This window comes from Bombyx mori, chromosome 8 (assembly GCF_030269925.1).
Source record: "Bombyx mori chromosome 8, ASM3026992v2".
Classification (NCBI taxonomy): domain Eukaryota; kingdom Metazoa; phylum Arthropoda; class Insecta; order Lepidoptera; family Bombycidae; genus Bombyx; species Bombyx mori.
The window spans coordinates 13,974,829-13,991,048 of NC_085114.1; the positions used below are offsets into that span (position 1 = coordinate 13,974,829).

General features: G+C 39.1%; 1 protein-coding gene and 1 pseudogene across 2 annotated transcripts in view; both read left to right on the forward strand.

Annotated features, from left to right (window-relative positions):
* LOC101736129 (CBP80/20-dependent translation initiation factor) overlaps positions 1-16,220 on the forward strand; it is a 51,581-nt gene that overhangs the window by 3,602 nt on the left and 31,759 nt on the right. For both annotated transcript variants that reach the window (XM_004923590.3, XM_012697958.2), the window contains exon 2: positions 12,716-12,789. The gene's annotated coding sequence lies outside the window, so the exon portion shown is untranslated. The remainder of the gene's footprint in view (positions 1-12,715; positions 12,790-16,220) is intronic.
* LOC119628857 (U6 spliceosomal RNA) lies at positions 12,842-12,906 on the forward strand (annotated as a pseudogene).

Here is a 16,220-nt window from a genome sequence, read left to right on the forward strand (position 1 = left end):
ATAAAAATTATAAATAAAAATAGAACAGTTTTCACAACTATGTATATAATAAATAACTCAGTGAATAAAACTAAACATAAATTGTCTATTATTACTATATAGTTTGCGAGTGCGCGTTATCCATTGACGTGGTTCGTCGTCAGATATTAATGGTAGTCTTATATCGTTTAGAGAAATAACCGCAATTGTCATAATATATGAACACATGAACGCGCCCCGTGGTAGAATTTGTAATTCAGAAACAATGAAACACAGGATAAAGAGTCATACTTCTCACTCTTCGGTACATAAACTACCGTTCGGTTTGTAGATTCATTTGTATGTAAAATTACGAACCAGCGAAGACTCTGTCGTATTGTTGATTGTGGCAGTTACATATATACGGCGTTGATTTGTTTTTCCCACCTAATCTGATTGTCTTGAGAGACCATTTCAGTGTAGCCTCAAGCCTGACGTCGTTGCTAACACTAACCCTAGCAAGAGCTATGCTTCGCAGAATCTATCAGCGGAATCTTGAAAGCGTTGATCGGTTTATAATCTATAGGTGTGCGAAATTTCGTCCAATCCCAATCGTGATTGAACAACAAACATAAAAAATACCAATTTTATTTTCGAATAGTAGCATAAGATTATAATGCGTATTATTAATGGATGGACTTTGAATCAGTGCAAGACCGGTAATTGTGTCGAACCATGGGGATTTATGTCCAGCAGTGGACTTCTGTGGGCTAATAGTAGTATTGCTGGTCGCCTTAAGAGCCAGTGACTAGGTACCGCCCGCTTATTTCTGAAGTGAAGCAGTAACGCGTTCCGATTTGAAGGGCGGGGCAGTGGTTCTTCAATAAAAAGCGGAGACATAAAATTCATGTCTAAAAGTGGGTGACGGCATTTACATTTTTGATGTCCACGGGCTGTTCGTCTACCACACAATAAATAACAATCAAATTACAAGTTTACGTGGTTATCCTTATCACTCAAATATGTTAATGTCATTTCAAAGTTTTTTTTTTAAATTAAAGTGTATCGTGAGGTGTTTAAATTTGTTTAAAATAAATTTATTCTTTAGTTGTTAGTTACAATGGTATTCTAAATTACCATAGGAATTAAATACGCGCCAATATCTAATCTTTTTATAACGTACTATGATGTAAAGTGTAACATTTAGAAGTATTATGGCGATCCAAACAAACCTGCGAAGAAATATTCATTGTCGTAATTTTATTTATTTATTTGATTGAAAATAACCATTACCCAATAGGTATCTAATGAGGAATAGGTTTGTGTTTATTTATTTACGTGTTCAGAAAGAAATATATAGAAAAAAAATACTAAGTAAAATAACGAATTGTCTTGAAATGAAAAGAAAAAAGAAAATGTATGTTTTGAAAGAAAATGAAGAAATTTCTTCCAAAGCAGAGAAGTATCAGAGTCAGCAATGCCAGGGGCAGAGCCAAGCCGCTGCCTACCGCTTAATACTCTCCACAAGCCTCGTTTGAAAAAGGACATGTCATAGCGCTCGGAAAACACCGTGGAGAGGAGCTCATTCCATAGCCGGATGGTACGTGGCGAAAAAGACCTCTGGAAACGCACTGTGGATGACCGCAGTGGCTCCAGGTAGTATGGATGAACTCTACTCCGGTGGCGGGCGGTGCGATGGTAAAAACGAGATAGCGGTATCATCTCGGACAATTCCTCAGAGCACTCCTTTAACATTTTCGGTTTAAATTTAGACGATGTTGGTGACGACAAACTTTGATAAATTAATTAAAGATGCGTGATCTATATATGGGTACACATTCTCGATTGAACGCATTCCCAAAACAGAGACTGGGCGGATGTGCGTGATTCTAGTGACGGTATGTAGCTCTAATAATCACGTTATTACGAAAACTGTAAATTACGTCGAAAAGTCGGAAACAACAAAACGGAAATACTAAGTAAATAGGTAAGTTTTACTGGCGGTAGGACCTCTTGTGAGTCCGCGCGGTCAGGTACCACCACCCTGCCTATTTCTGCCGTGAAACAGTAATGCGTTTCCGTTTGAAGCCGTTGTAACTATACTCGAGACTTTAGAACTTATATCTCAAGGTGGGTGGCGCATTTACGTTGTAGATGTCTATGGGCTCCAGTAACCACTTAACACCAGGTGGGCTGTGAGCTCGTCCACCCATCTAAGCAATAAAAAAAAAACTCGATACTAAACCGTAGTTTTAGTTGACTCATCGGAATATTTGTTGGATTCTACCTGGATTCACTGCGTTCATCCACAGTGCGTTTCCAAAGATCTTTTTTTGCCACGCACCATTTGGCTTTGGAATGAGTTCCCTCCACGGTTTTCCCGAGCGCTGTGACATGTCCTTCTTCAAACAAGGCTTGTGGAGAATACGTAATGGTAGGCAGCGGCTTTAGCTCTAGCCCTGGCATTACTGAAGTCCATGGGCGACGGTAACCACTCACCACCAGGTGGGCCGTATGCTAGTCTGCGTACAAGGGCAATAAAAAAATACAAAGATATTTTTTTTTAATGCTTAGATGGATGGACGAGCTCAGAGCCCACCTGATGTTAAGTGGTTACTGGAGCCCATAGACATCTACAACGTAAATGCGCCACCCACCTTGAGACATAAGTTCTAAGGTCTCAATATACAACGGGTGCCCCGCCCTTCAAACCGAAACGCATTCACCGTGGAAGTTTATCGTGACCATTTGTTGAGTACATATTTCATTAGAAAAATTGGTACCCGCCTGAGATTCGAATACCGGTGCATCGCTCAACACGAATGCACCGGACGTCTTATCTTTTAGGCCACGACGACTTAAAGAGATACAAACCTGACATATTTTCATTGGGAACTTTTTTGTTCTCTACACGAGCAGACGATTTTGCGGTCCAGTTCGTGCTCATTGATTATCAGAGTCCAGAGAATTATGGATTAAGCCGCCTGTTCTCTGGATACAGTCTTACTTTTTGTGCCAGAAATGGACACGACCAAGGCTTTTTATTGCTTCCATTTTAGGGCTCACCCTTCGAAGCGAAACGCATTTTTTTGTGTGTTTCTTGAACTTGGGAATTTAGAATTATTTGGCATTTTACGTGGTTATAATGTAATATATTTATTCATAAATACATGAGTATACCTAAAAGTAAGTTTATTAAAATGTAAATCGTATTAAATATTCTGAAAATTTATAATAACTAAAATATATGGAGTTCATCTTCATATTCTACATATTTATATTCATAGTATATTCTAACAGCTTCATTATACATATATTCTAACAGCTTATAACTATTAAGGAATGGTAATCGCAATGAAGAGTAAAATTATTCCTCACAGTTACTGATCTCGTGTTGATCTACATCTTTTGTGTTTCCACTGGTGCCTACAAAGATCTTAGATCCATTCTACGGCTCTATTTCGTCAACGAGCTAAACAGAATAATAACAAAAAACAAAATCCGACTCCATACCTGGGTACCACGACACGGGCCATTGATTCAGGTCATTTACCCCTGAAATCGCTCGCAGACTGTACAGTAATCGTTCGTAATGTCTTGCACTCACACCGAGACTAATGAAATTCGCACGGCATACTTCGAAATCATTGGACGTAGAAGAGCATTTTTTTTGTTTGTTAAGATCGTTAGAGTACGGCTCGTGTGATAGACTTAGATTCATTCGCGAAGCAATTGCTCTTGAGTTGTTATGTCTCCTCCGGAGGCGCTCGGGCAGTTGTTAGCAAATCCCACCCCTCCTGGCTGATCATTTGCTCGCCACCTGTCCTGGTGAAACTGGAAAGGCCTTCGGCCCACCAGTAATCTTTCAATCATAAAAAAAGCGTGATAGACAGCAATAGCAGCGTGATAGTCTTTGAATAACTGCCCCAGAAATGGAGCGTAACATCCCTAAGGATTTTCAAGACTCAAGGTTGATGGGTATTGGTGTGTTCGATTTTAAGGACCAATAAAATTACCAATGCTCGATAGTGAGTTACATCATAGGCAAGGAAACATTTATTTTCAATTAATTTGACAGTTAACCGTTTGGGTATGATTGAAAAATGCAATTACAGATTCTTCTCCTTTTTAATCGGACACTCGTGTTCGTGGTTGCGCTGACAGAAGTATTTGTTAGGTAGGTCGCACAATTTCGGGTTACAGATAAGGTTTTTTTTCTGGGCCGGAATATGGGACTAGACGGTCCGAAGATGTTGGGAGTGGATCGAGGACCCAAGAATAGAATTTAGGGCTCTACCCACTTAACGACTCTCCTGTACTTTCGCCCATGCGTCCGATCCCCCCTGAGATCAGAACCCGGGTGGTGTAAGGGGGTAAAGTGGTCAAAACTAATAGATAAGATATCTAACTAACTAAAATATGTATAGAGTTGGAACGTTTACCTACGTTTGCCGCTAGGGGCGCTGTTCTAACTGCATACAAATTTCAGTTAACTTTTACGCCATCGAGAACGTAAAAGAACTCGCACTGAGCACATAGATCTCAATTCAAAACCCAATAAGATTCAGCTTCAAAAGTGACGCGAATCAATAACTATTTTTATCAATAACGTAATGAAAAGTTATTCAGCCTTACTATTCAGACTTGAACGTGCTAAAATCTGCCGACACGGAAACCGTTTGTGCAATTTGTTAGTCTAGGCGCACTTGTAACTTGCATCTAGGTTAGGGTTGCCAAATATTTAATAGCAACTGAACAATGGGCAGAATGCATTTTTTAGTATTAATTTTTCGTGTTTCCTATTGCAAAATGAAACTCTTATTATAGGCAATCAAATCACAAGTAAGATAAAAAAATATTGTTACTGTGTTGATACTGTAATAGCGTGACGAATTTACTACTCACCTGATGGAAAGTGGTTAAAAAGGCCTTAGATATGATAATCTGAATGCCGCAACCAAACTTAACACGGTCTAAAACTTCTTTGTGTTGTATGAGTCAGCCACTCAATCTCCAAGTCGGACCGTATGACTCCTTCACGGTAGAAATAGGAGCCCACTGAACTCCTCGCCGAATCTACTCAGTGGGTCGCGTTTCCGATCCGGTAGTAGATTCTGCGAAGCGCTGCTCTTGCTAGGGCCTGTGTTAACAACACTTCCGGTTTGAGCCCCGTGAGCTCACTTACACGTTAAGGCGAAGCTGAAATAGCCTCTCAAGGCTATCAGCACAGGTAGAAAAGAAAACTAGAAATAGGCAAGACGGTATATAGGTATATAATAGGTAACTAAATGCGGGCTTACAATACGTCAACTAACCAACACCAACAAATGATGTTAATAAGCATACATACCTACAGTTCAACGAGGTTTCAATTTATACTGTAGCATTATATAAAAATATATATCTAGCAACCCTATTTTAACGTAAATTAGCACTGCGTCACTGTGCTAATTTACAACATGCGTCACTGTATTGTGTCTGGCTTGTTTTCTTTATATTGACCTGAAAATCTGCAGCTTCTTTAAGAATTTTGGCATTTATGAAAATGGTTTTCTAGATGCTTCTTAACGTAGAACAATTAAATCTTTCTCACAACGTATTTAGTTTATTTATAGAAATAACATTAGGAAGGAGTAATATGTTACAAAACTGTAGTAATTTATACATCTATACATATAAATAAAATTAGAATGTCTTACAGGCAGGGACGTCTTAAACTAGGCTGGGGCCCTTGGGCACACAAGAATTTGAGGCCCTTTTGGAAAGTAAAAAAAGCGAATTATAATAACACTTTTTTATTGAGTATGACCATTTATCATAGGTAATCTAATACAGTATGATATAATAATATTAATTATATTAGAATGCTGCTTGTTTTTTGATTACGATTACGATAATGGTTTCTTTCGGGATTTCTGTTGAGCAAAATATTCCATTATATCTTCAAAGTAAATTTTTTGAAGGATATCACTTTCTATGCCCATAATTGACAAACTACTCAGCCGTTCTTGTAACATTGTTGTTCGCAATTCATTTTTGTCTTAAGCTGCGAAAATGACCGCTCTCGACTACAATTGGTAACCAAATTGTCTGTTCTTCGGGGCCCACTGAGAATGGGGGCCCTGGGCACGGGCCCCGTGTGCCCTTATGGTAAAGACGGTATTGCTTACAGGTCTTCTAATGAATTTTTGTCTGTCTGTTTGTCTGTTTGTTCCGGCTAATCTCTGGAACGGCTTTTGTTTGTTTTATGATTATTTTACACAAAAGTTTAGGTCTTTTGTTTGTCGATTAAGCTAGTACAATATAGAAACAAAATTTCGTACAGAATTTTCTTCGGTTCTTGTGAGTCCTAGACATAATTAAATTTTTACGGCTTACATTCGCTTTTATATTATACTAGAGGTCCCGCAGTAGTCGAAATTCAACTATAATTAATTGGAATTGTAAGTTAGTACACTATTATGATTGTATTTTATACTTCTATAATCACAAATTCGCCAAGACTACACTATAAAAAAAATTAACATAGACAAACAATATTTAATCTCAATTTGACAACAGACGTCAAGTTTGACAATAAATAGTATGCATGCGTGTGTGCGTCAAATACATGGTAGTAGTGTGTGTAATGTTTTCTTTATTGATTTAATGTATCTTTTATGCATTATTTAAAAAAAATATGAGCATTGTGCACTTCTTCTCTATATTCTCTATAAGTGTGGAAAATTTCATACTCCTCCGTCCGCGCAATTTTCATAAAAAGGGATACAAAGTTTTTGCTTTACGTATTAATATATAGATTTCGCTCGCTTTTAGCTTTCGTCGTCCATAAAAGTGGTTTTAATTAAAATTCTTACATTGAGTTTGCGTATAAAACTTAATAAAACATATGTAAGAGTATTGTGATCTAAAAATTAAAACTACTAGAAAAGTCCCGCGGCTTCAGAAGCGCTGAACTATTGATCTGAAAATAAATGCTTTCGAGATATGTTTAAAAAATAAACGTCATTGTAACTGTTTTCTTCATTGAGAAATACTGTCCTGTGTCCATCCATCACCCTTTTTCAGCTCGTTATGACACCTGATATCAGCCAATATCCATTTACCGCCATATTCCATCTAGCTCTTTTGATATCTTTAAGATTAGAACCTCAAAAAATATTCTGTTAGCATATCTCCAGCAAACGAGAACATTGGACGTGTACTCTCAACTTTAAAACCTAAATTCGGTTCACAGGCTTAGATCGTATATCTATACTAATATTATAAAGCTGAAGAGTTTGTTTGTTTGAACGCGCTAATCTCAGGAACTACTGGTCCGATTTGAAAAATTCTTTCTTCAGTGTTAGATAGCCCATTTATTGAGGAAGGTATATATAACATCACGGTAAGACTAATACAAGTGGAGCACCAATAAAGAATGTTTCAAAATAGGGGTTAAATGGCTCCTTAACATTCTATAATTCAAAAATATTTTCACCTTCTACGTAAATGAAGTGGGGGGGTAAAATTTAGCGTTATGCCAAAGTAAATATTCGACGCGGACGGAGTCGCGGGCAAACGCTAGTCATTTTATAATGTCACTACAAATAAAATAGTCATAATGTCAATATATTTTAATATCCTACAGGCCGCTAGCGGCAACACGTAGCCCGCTGACCGAGTTGCCGGTCCATCCTTGTTTATCAACCTACGCACGTAATGCGCGGGTTGCATTGTGTGGGCTGCGAGAATGGCGCGACAGCAATGGAGCAGCCGTTTCATTATCCTAGTCTCTCTTAGGAAACATATTTCTTAACATGTATATTTGGCTCTACGATAGTTATCTGTGCCTGTATTTATGCCGCAATATGCCGTCACGTCTTCCGGTCTAATACAGTGAGGCCCTCAAAGTTTTCTGCACATCATTAGGTACGATAAACAAAATTCACTTGGTACTGCCCGTGATTGAGTTCATTTCATTCCCGATCCTGCGGACAGAATGGAAAGCAGTCGACGTCGCCACAAACACTTCATTTCGGATTCTCCCGATCCACTAACGGTGCTTTTAGGTACATCAAGCACCGGACATCGTTCTCGTCGAACCCGTCGCTAGCGACGAAGGGCTCGGCGAGTAAATTAACCCTCAGACACAGCCCACTGAGTTTCTCACCAAATCTTCTCAGTGGGTCGCGTTTCCGATCCGGTGGTAGATTTTGCGAAGCACGGCTCTTGCTAGGGTTCGTGTTAGCAACGTCGTCAGGTTTGAGCCCCGTGAGCTCACCTACTAACTAAAGTTACGCTGATATAGCATCTCAAGGCTCTCAGCTTAGGTAGGAAAAAAAAGAGTTCATGACAGAAACGCTTCTGATCGAAAAATTTCGTAATCTACTCCCATACTTTTCTTCGCCTGTGAGATTTTGTTTCCCTGTCTATGCGCTGGTACCCTAAGGGGCTATTACAGCTATGCTTGGACGGGTAGGTGAGCTAACGGGCTCAACCTCAGAGAATTAGCTAACACAATTTCGCGACACACGGAGAAAATCAAGATTTTGTATATCTTCCACTAATAGACGATAGTATATAGATCTTAATAATGTTTTCCATGAGCGAGATCGTAGTATTTGTAATGACGTTTTGAAACTAAAGCTATCATTATCGACTGTTTCGTAAACAAGTCGTCAGTCGCATAAAATGTTTTACGAATGTGAATTTTTTAACATAATCATTCGTTTTGTTTTACATCTTCGAACTGTATTATAATGGGTATTGCATTACTCATAAGTTGTTCATACCAAGTTGCAATACAAGCTGTGCATTAATCAAGGTTATGGCATAGGATTACTGGTGGTTCGAAGTGTCGTGGGCCTCACTGGGTAGGTAGATTGGTCCTCTTGTGTGTTCGGACGGTTAGATACCACCACCTCGCCTATTTCTGCTGTGAAGCAGTAATGCGTTTCGGTTTGAAGGGTGGGGCAGCCGTTGTAACTATATTGAGATCTTAGAGCTTATACCTCAAGGTGGGTGACGCATTTACGTTGTAGATGTCTATGGGCTCCAGTAACCACTTAACACCAGGTGGGCTGTGAGCTCGTCCACTCATCTACGCAATAAAAAGAAGGCACCATTATCTTGCCACTTATGTTGTTGTTGTTGTAGTCCTAGGGTACCCCGCTGGTAAATAGGACCCTCACAAGTTGTCTCCATTTGACCCTGTCTTGCGCTTGCTTCTTGACCTCACTCCAGGTCATGTCGGCAGTCCTCATCTCGCTTTCCACGGTGCCATTCAAACGCGATTGATGCTGCGTTGACTCCGCTGCGCTGTAGAGTGTGTCCTATCCAACGCGATTTCTGACGGGCAATGTCTTGCGCGATAGCGGTTTTGGTAACATTTGCCATTACTGCTACGAAATCCTTTCCGTTTGAAAGGCACTTAATCTGATGGAAACTTCGACCTCATGTCTCAAGGCCGTTATCATTGTGATGGTTAACACCAGTAGGCAGTGAGGTAGATTGGCGCTAAAAATAAATAAATAAAAAGTTACATTAAACGAGTCTAGTATTTATTCTAGTATTATAGTATCTGTGGAAAGTTGTTCATTCAGGTTTCATAACAAATATGTATATCTATAGGTATATCTATAGGTATATCTGTACCAATAGCGTGGTATGGACATGTGATGCGTAGAGAGAAGATGCATGTAACTAGGAGATGTATGGAAATGGTAGTGCAAGGTAGACGGGGAAGAGGTCGACCGAAGAAGAAATGGATGGAGTCTGTGAATGACGATATGAGCGAGAGAGGAGTGAGTGTTGAGATGACGGCTGATAGATGAGAATAGAAGAGATAAATTAGCTGTGCCGACCCCACCTAGTGGGATAAGGTGGGGAAAAAGAGAGTTTCATAACAATTTTTATTTCTATTTGGAAAATTATATTAATCACGCGAATAAAGATTTTACACCCACAAATTGTATTTTATCATTCTTTAAATTACTTTTAACTGAAAACTGTCTTAGTAAGCTAATGAATTTAGTCAAATCACAATTCAGTTCAACAGTCCGTAAGCAAGCGGTCTCTACAAGAAAAATTAACTAAAAACAGCATTTGTCTTTTTTGTTCGAACACAAGATACCGATTGGTTTTTGTTTGAGGTAATGACTCATCCGAGGCCTTCGAATGTGCTGTAGTACTTCACTACTGTACTGCGTAGAAACTATTTTGTTATACGATATAATATATAGTATCGATAAAACCATAGACTACTAACCGTAAATATCATTGTTCAATTTCGGAAGGTTTTTCTGGTTAGGGAAACACGCATTTCCGAAATAAGGCGTTTTAATTTCAAAATTAAATGACCTAGTACCGAGGTAAGGTCAACCTCATATACCATAAATGCCTACCTTAAATAAAAACTCAAAATATTATTTTGAAAATTGTCGCAACTTGCGCTGTGACTGTCCATCTTAGGGAGGAAATGTTCGAAGTTTATAAATAGACGCAATAATGTTCAATTTACCTATGAAACAAAACGAAGTCGGTAATTTTTGTTTCACAGCATCAGTGAAGATTCTTGGAAGGAGAAGCAAAAAATTTACAGGCTGGTGACTTAAATACCGGAAAGATTCTTTGTTAATTGACATAGACTGTGCCTCTAAATAGCGAAAGCTCGAATCTATTTTCTGCTACGAATTTAGCGTTTATTACGCTGGTTCCTCTCATAAACCTTGGCACTATTTCCTTTGATATATAATAAACATAATCGGCGCACAAGCATATCCAACTAAACGAACCCATAATGGAAACAAAGTAATAATTCATTTATTACACACTAGCGAACCGCCCTCGCTTCGCTTCGGAAACATTAAATGTTATTATTGATAGTTGAGTCCCGTGATGTTACCCGCGGGTGACCCCGCGGGGCAAAGTTAGTCTATAAAAAGTAGCCTAAGTAACTTCTTATATAATCAGCTACCGGTCAGTGAAAGTCTCGTCAAAATCGGTCCAGCCGTTCCAGAGATTAGCCGGAACAAACAGACAGACAGATAGACAGACAGATAGACAAAAATTGTACAAAATGTTATTTGGTGTATGTACCGTATATATAGTCATATGCATGTAGTAAAAAGCGGTTATTTCAATATTACAAACAGACACTCCAACTTTATTTATATTTTATTTATTTATTTATTATTTATATGTATAGATTAAACAAACGAAACGCAGTTCTTAACTTCACCAGAACATCTATTTTAAGGAGACCCCTATTTTTAATGAAAATTGAACTGTAAACTTAAAGTTCCAAATAAATAAAATGTTACTGCATCGACTCCCGCATCCTATTATGATCGAGCTTTCAACGGACACGATGCTCTGAGGAATTGTTTGAGATGATACTATCATCTCGTTTTTACCATTGCATCGCCCGCCACCGGAGTAGAGTTCATCCATACTATTTGGAGCCCCTGCGTTCATCCACAGTGCGTTTCCAGAAATCTGTTTGTCACGTACCATCCAGCTTTGGAATGAGCTCCCCCTCCACGGTGTTTCCCGAGCGCTATGACATATCCTTCCTCAAACGAGGTTTGCGGAGAGTACTTAACGGTAGACAGCGGCTTGGTCCTGCCCCTGGCATTGCTGAAGTCCATGGGCGACGGTAACCACTCACTATCAGGTAGGCCGTGTGCTCGTCTGCCTACAAGGGCAATAAAAAAAAACACCAAAAGTCCAACACAAATCCAATGGTTCAATATTCATTGTCAAGTTTGACATGTGATTAACGATTTACGTCAAAATAATCTGTTATGTCAACATCCGTCAGTAATCTGTGATGTTCATTGTATTCGATATCGATTAATTTCGATCAATCCACAAAGACAAGCCGGCTCGTGCCCAATGACCTAGAACTTATGTTGACTCTGTAATCATTGTACAGATGATTTAAATCCTTTTATTTTATTCCAACATCGTATACGCCTTCAAGCAAATAAGCGCAACGTCTAAGGAAATAAAGGCTAATTTCCACTGACATTCAACTCGGATATGTTGCCGTGATTTACATAAAGTGTGTGTCAGAGACGAGTTAGCACTATGATGTCATAATAATCTACCTACACAAGAATCATCGATTCGGACTTTTTAAAATATACATGAAATTTATTATTTATTATTATTAAATTTTCCGTATCTTTTTCTTTCTTTTCTGTTACGAAGTTCTTTAGAACACCGTGACTGACTAGGCGTTCATTACTAGTTTATTAACAAGCATTTGGTCCAGTTGATGTTGACTGCAACTGATACTTGAGTTTGTTACATCTATATGCAGGATATAGGCATAATTTTTGGCAGCGGCTTGGCTCTACCACTGGCATTGCTGAAGTCCATGGGCGATGGTAACCACTCACTATCAGGTGGGCTTTATGCTCGTCTAGCTACAATTGCAATAAAAATAATAATAATAATAATATAATTTGGTGAAATCGTTTTAAAGGGAGATGTAATTTCATGGACCTGTAGTAGACCGAGGGAGTATTTCTATGCCTTGATGCTTTATAGCAGAAAACAACGATACTCGCGAGCACGCACTAATAGACGGTCATGATGATTTATCATTATTTTATCTATTGTGTATCATAAACACACCACAAATCACTGAAGAATACATGCATAAATAAATCCAATCGAGATATTTTTTTTAAAACAGCAATTCAACTTCGAAGAAAGCAATGTGAAATTGTAGTTACAATAAATACGTTAATTATAATTTTTGTTTCAGTGAATCAAATACGAGAAAAGTGAACGAGCCTCGAGTGCAGAGTACGACGCCACACGTCGCACTACGAGAGAGCGGTACGACTTCATATATTACAACTACTGTGGGTGGGCATAGTACGAAAAAAATGTACTTGTTTTGGCAGTACATATACTAAAATTGGAACGATACAGAGAAGATTAGCATGGCCCCTGAGAACCCTCTCATCGTGGCCGCTGGAAACTGCATATCTGACCCAGTAGACCGAATGGTAAACCGTCGACGTCGCCCAAAGCAAGTCATTACGGATCCTCCTGACTAATTAACGGTGCTTTTAGGCACTACAAGCACCGGTCACCGTCCTCGTCGAACCCGTCGCTTGCGACGAAGGGCTCGACGAGCGAATTAACCCACAGACACAGCCCACTGAGTTTCTCGCCAGATCTAGCGATAGATAGATAAATTCTGCGAAGCACTGCTCTTGCTAGGGTCAGTGTTAGCAACTCCCCGGTTTGAGCCCCGTGAGCTTACCTACAAACGTTAGGGCGAAGCTGAAATAGCCTCTCAACGCTATCAGCATAGGTAGGGGAAAAAAAAGTACGAAAGGCGATTGCATGCAGTAGAGATGCGAATGTTGCGATGGATGTGTGGAGTAACGAGAATGGATAGAATACGGAATGAATATGTTAGAGGAAGTCTGAATGTGGCACCTGTGACAAAGAAGCTAAGAAGTGCGCGCTTGGAATGGTATGTGTGATGAGACGAAATGAAAATGAGGTTGGTAAGAGAATGTTAACTATGAATGTGGAAGGATATAGAGGAAGAGGTAGACCTAAAAAGAAATGGATGAATTGCGTGAAAGACGATATGGGTAAGAGGGGAGTGAGCGAAGAAATGGTATATGATAGAAGAGTATGGAAGGAGAAAACATGTTACGCCGACCCCAGGTGACTGGGAGAAGGACAGTATAATGGTGATGATGATGATGTGGGCATAGTACGCGCCCACTGAATTTCTCCCCGGATCTTCTCAGTGGGTCACGTTTCTGATCCGGTGGTAGATTCTGCGAAGCACTGCTCTTGCTAGGGCCAGTGTTAGCAACACTCCGGTTAGAGCCCCGTAAGCTCACCTACATGTTAGGGTGAAACTCAAATAGCCTCTCAATGCTATCAGCATAGGTAGGAAAAAAAAACAATGTACGAGTTTTTTAACGTTGTCGATAGCGTAAAAGTTAACTCGAATTTGTATGGAGTTGGAGCGTTTGCCTACATTTGCCGCTATTGGCGCTGTTCCAACTCCATAAAAAATTGAGTTAGCTTTTACGCTATCGAGAACGTTAAAAACTCGCTCTAAGCATACCGCTATCAACATTCTTCGTTCTAAATTACATTCGACCATAAAATATATGTATGTAATTACAAACAAAAAAGCACAAAAAATGCAAAATTAGAAATGTCTTTGTTATTCTGTTTTGGTCGCACAAATAAATTAATTGACACATTAGAATTTAATGATCAGACCGTTATTTCAAAATATCATGCAATATGACGAGTTAAGTGGGAATTGAGACCTTTACTATGTACTAGCGACCCGCCCTCGCTTCGCTTCGGAAACATTAAAACACACATGAAACCAAAAAAAAAATAAAAAAAAAATTAAAAAAAGTAGCCTATGTTCATCAGGGACAATGTCGGCTTCTAATGGAAAAAGAATTTTTCAAATCGGTCCAGTAGTTTCGGAGCCTATTCGAAACAAACAAACAAACAAATCTTTCCTCTTTATAATATTAGTATAGACTAGGACCCTAGGCGTTGTTTGTCTTGTTTACTGGTGGTAGGACCTCTTGTGAGTCCGCACGGGTAGGTTCCACCACCCCGCCTATTTCTGCCGTGAAGCAGTAATGCGTTTCGGTTTGAAGGGTGGGGGGGGGGGGCAGCCGTTGTAACTATTAAGCTTAGAACTTATATCTCAAGGTGGGTGGCGGCCTTTACGTTGTTGATGTCTATGGGCTCCAGTAACCAATAACACCAGGTGGGCCGTGAGCTCGTCCTCCCATCTAAGCCATAAAAAAGGCACATTCTAAATGTATAAAAGTCGGCGTTAGACTGTCGGTAAGTGAAACAGCGAATTAATTACTTTTGGTCATCTGCCCTAGATTATTTATTATATAATCAAAGCGAACATACCAACAAATTATTAATGTTAACATAATAATAGATTGTTATTGTTGTCAATAAAACTCTAAGAATACCCGCTATCGACAAAAAACGTCTGCTATTTCCGAGCAGGCCAGCAATTCCCTTTCACATAAATTGCCCAGCCAATAAGCTTAAGTCCATTTTAATATGTACAATAAAATGCGTTTGTAATGTGTTTACGTCTAGGTTCTAGGCTTTTAACCTAGTCCCGAAACACGTTTTTAAAATATTTTTCTGTTTAAAGGTTTTTTTTTATTGTTTAGATGGGTGGACGAACTCACGGCCCACCAGGTGTTAAGTGGAGCCGGAGCCCATAGACATCTACAACGTAAATGCCGCCACCCTTCTTGAGATAAGAGTTCTAAGTACTCTAAGGTCTCAGTATAGTTACAACGGCTGTCCCACCCTTCAAACCGAAACGCATTACTGCTTCACGGCAGAAATAGGCAGGGTGGTGGTGCCTACCCGTGCGGACTCACAAGAGGTCCTACCACCAGTAACCAGTTTGTCTTTATTTTGTTCGAACACTAGTTACACAGAAACAGAAAATGTCTATGATAAAACTTTTTGGTTAAAACCCTACTGTTACTAAAAAAAACAGCCTCCATTTTCTTATTTCGATACGACGCCTAATCTTAGAAGTATTTCCCTGAAAATAAAACCATTTGAAACCGATCATTTGCGAGATCTGGATCTATGGAGGGAGTTTACATCTCCATTTGTTTGATATCGTATGAACCATGGGGAGTTCACTGAAGGTTTTTTGGAGATAATCCCGTCATCTCCATTCTGTAGGAGTGGAATCCATATTCCAATTCATAGTATTTGGAACAAGTGAGTTCATCCACGGTGCGTGTTGACATTTTTTGGCCACGCAATATCTGACTTATGGGATGAAATTAGTTCCTTGATGTTTCCTGTGCGTTGACTCTTACAGTCTTCTTGTAACGCGATTTGTGAATATTTCTAAGTGATAGACTGCTACTCGGCAGTGCATTTAGCGTCACCGTTGTCCATCACTATCTGTAACCATTAACCAACAACATTACAAAGGTCTAATATATTTTGACTTCTGTATCTATAGCCAATTATTTAAATATTAGCTTTTGCTCCGCTCGCGTGAAGTAGTTACTTTGGCATAACGTTAAATTTTACCCTCACTTCATTTACGTAGAAAGTCAAAATATTTTTGAATTAATAAATAAATAATAATAAATATTTACTAACAATCACGCCACGTTAACTGGTCCCGTGATAAGTTCGTAAAGAACTTGTGTTACAGGTACCAGATAACGGATATAAATGTAAGATTTTTATTATACACATACATA